Source organism: Sorex fumeus, unplaced genomic scaffold (genome assembly GCF_029834395.1).
Source record: "Sorex fumeus unplaced genomic scaffold, SorFum_2.1 ptg000268l, whole genome shotgun sequence".
NCBI lineage: Eukaryota > Metazoa > Chordata > Mammalia > Eulipotyphla > Soricidae > Sorex > Sorex fumeus.
The window spans coordinates 220,536-224,131 of NW_026606325.1; the positions used below are offsets into that span (position 1 = coordinate 220,536).

The 3,596-nt window shown below is 42.8% G+C and overlaps 1 pseudogene; it reads left to right on the top strand.

Annotated features, from left to right (window-relative positions):
* The first annotated feature begins 1,193 nt into the window (after positions 1-1,193).
* On the top strand, positions 1,194-1,864 carry LOC130018779 (elongation factor 1-beta-like; annotated as a pseudogene).
* The last annotated feature ends 1,732 nt before the right edge of the window (positions 1,865-3,596 follow it).

The window sequence follows — 3,596 nt, forward strand, 5'->3', positions numbered from 1 at the left end:
GGTTAATGGTTATAGGATGTCACTTAGAATGGACAAACTCATAGAAATGGAAAACAGATGGGTGAATTTGGAAGAGCAAGGAAGGCATGAGGAGACATAGCTTAATGGGTACAGGGTTTTATTAAGGGCAGATTAAAATACTTTGAACTAGACAGAAGTGGTGCTTTCACAACACTATGAATTGACCAAATGCCACTAATGTTACCAATAAAATGGTTAATTCTCGGTGCTGGAGCATTATAGCACAGCGGGGAGGGCATTCTCCTTGCAATCAGTCAACCCGGGTAAGATTCCCAGCATCCCATATAATCCCCTGTGCACCGCCAGGTGGAATTCCCTAGTGCAAATCCAGGAGTAACCCCTTTGATCCGCAGGTGTGACGCAAAATAATGGTTAACACTCAATGATTGGAAAGAGTATTCAAGTAGCTGCTGTGCCTTGCACGCAGCCGAACCGGGTTTGGTCCCCTGAAAAGCATATGTTACCCCAAACCTGCCAGGAGTGATTCCTGAGTAGAAAGCCAAAAGTAAGCCCTGAACAGAGCTAGATATGGCCTAAAATACAAAACAAGAAAAGAAATTCTTTGACACAACAAAATCACTTCTGGAAAAAAAAAAAACTCCTGGGCAGTCATCTGACATAAAAAACACTTATCTAGAGACATTTACACCCCTTTTTGATTATATCATATTCAAAATAGGGAAAAGATAGGAATTCACCTAAATGCCCATCCACATATGACTAGCCAAAGAAGCAAGAGCATACTGACACTGGAATACTATTCTGTCATTTTAAAAGATAAAATGTCATTCTGGACAAAATGGAATAGACCAAGTCTGGAAGTTAAAGACAATCATCACTATTTACTCATTTGGAGTATGCATTACTAAAGAAAGTACACCCCGAAGAAATAACAAAATTGGCTTGCTCTTTAAGCCCATGTACTCACTTAAACATGCATACCACTTGCTTCTGTGTTCTTTACTTGCCTTTTTCTACTCTGGAGAATCCTGTGTTCTCTCCCGAACACACATTTCTTCCTTTCTCTGTCCTCACAGATTTTCAAGTTTTAATTAGAACTAAATTCCTTTGCCCTTTTTTTCCTGCCTCTTAGAGGCGAGCGTTTCTTGCCTCCTCGCTCCGCGTCACCCTTTCCCTCGGCAGACTCGCCCCAGCAGCAGCAGCCAAGCGCCATGGGATTTGGAGTTCAGAAGACTCCCGCAGGCCTCCAGGTGCTCAAAGATTACCTGGCGGACAAAAGCTACATCGAGGGGTACGTGTCGTCACAGACCAACGTGGCGGTGTTTGAGGAGGTCACAGGCCCACCCCCTTGTATCATGCCCTTCGCTGGTACAACCACATCAAGTCCTTCGAGAAGGAGAAGGCCAGTCTGCTAGGGGTGAAGAAAGCTCTGGGCAAATGTGGCCCTGCTAATGTGGAAGACACCACGGGAAGTGGAGCTGGGGACAGTAAAGATGATGACGACATTAATCTCTTTGGATCTGATGAGGATGAGGGGAGCGAAGAAGCAAAGAATCTAAGAGAAGAACGCCTTGCACAGTATGAATCAAAGAAAGCCAAAAAAACTGAACTTGTTGCCAAGTCTTCCATCTTACTAGATGTGAAGCCTTGGGAAGATGAAACGGAGATGGCAAAATTAGAGGAGTGCATCAGAAGCATTCAAGCAGATGGCTTGGTTTGGGGCTCTACCAAACTAGTACCAGTAGGATACGTAATTAGCAAACTTCAAATACAGTGTGTGGTTGAAGATGATAAAGTTGGAACAGATATGCTGGAGGAGCAGATCACTGCTTTTGAGTACTAGGTGCAGTCCATGGATGTGGCTGCTTTCAATGAGATTTAAATCCATTATGGATCACGGCTCTTCAATAAAGGCTTGCAGGAACAACAAAAACAACAAAACTAAATTGCTTCAGGGCCGGGACAGCAGAACGGTGAGTGAAGCATTTGCCTTGCACAGGACCAACCTGCATTCTACCCCCAGAATCCCATGTGGTTCCCGAGTACAGCAAGGAATAATTACTGAGGGTAGAGCTAGCAGCAACCCTTGAGCTTCACCGGGTCTTACCAAAAAAAAAAAAAACAATTATTTTAAGTTTTAAAAAATAATAAAACGCTCTTGCTTCACCAAAAAAGTAAAAAGGAAAGAAAATAACAAACTTGCTAGACTGAAGGAATACAATGGTGACTCTCTGAGAGAAGGAGTAGGTAGTGGAAGGAACCAGCTGGGGTCTTTTTGGTGGTGGGATAGCACCCAAAACTTGGTGGTGGATGTTGTGACAATTATATACATACAAAGGTCTGAAGCTAACAGGAGAACCTTCACAGTATTTCAAACCAATTTTAAGGCAATTTTGAAAAACTACATTTTTGTACGAGGTGAATTTTGTTGTGTCAATTTCTCAATAAAAATAAACTGCAAGGAAAATATGTGGGAATGTATCAACAACAAAATGATTCAGGAAAAGGCACATCTCAATATGCACAGAAGAGACTAACAGCTTCATTATTGTATCTATGTCATGCTACTTAACCCGAATTAAGTCACACATCTCTATGGTTTTATCTGCCAGATGGAAAGTCATCAAACACAGATGAAAAATCAAGAACACCTATTTTCCCATTTCTTAAATATTTTTCACCCTACTTGGGGGGGTATAGGTTCTTGGATCTATATATGAACCATTTTTAGCACATGTAATCTGATTAATGGCAAATATATTCCCAAGGACAACAAACTGTGCATAAAAAATTAAGAATATCAGGAAATGGAGAGATAAAAAAGCAGGTCAGGCATAGGAACTGCACATAGCTAACCTGCGTTCAGTCTCCATGGCATCCAATATGGTCTCCCAAGCACTACCAAGAGTAATATCTGAGTGCAGAGCCAGGAGGAATCACTAAGCATCGCCAGGTGTTACCTGCCTTCCCCGCCCAAAAAAAGTAAGGATATCAGACTTTAGGAAGTATATCTCTCTCAAGGATTGATACACAAGCGAATAAAATAATTGAGCTTCAAAAGATTTTACATATCAAAAGAGAGAAATAATTGGTTTTGCTTTCTAAAAACTGCTTCTTAGAACAGTTCAAATCTGGGGCCAGAGAGACAGTTCGGTGGACAGGGTGTTCCTCTTCCATGCAGCTGCCCTAAGTTGAGTCCCCAGAACCTCATATGGTCCTGAGCCCTGCCAGGATTGACCCCTGAGCACAGAGCTAGGAGTAAGTCATGAGTAGCTCCTAGTGGGACCCAACACACACACACACACGCACACACACACACACACGCACACAAGAACACACCATTCCATGTCCTATTCTACGAAGCAACTCAATTGGCTGCAGTCTCAGTGATGCCTGTAGTCTCTGGAAGTGGGGGATCGCCAATCTCGGGAGTGCCAGGATCTTTGATACCTGTGGGATTTATCACTGCTCCTACTCCTACTCCTTCGACCATGCCATTCAGAACGCTCCTTGTGCCTGCCAGCGAACTTGCATATCTGATCTTTGATTTCTGTTCCTATCCCTGTTCTTTTCTTCCCTTTCCTCCCTCCTACTTAAAGACCTGTGTTCCTGTT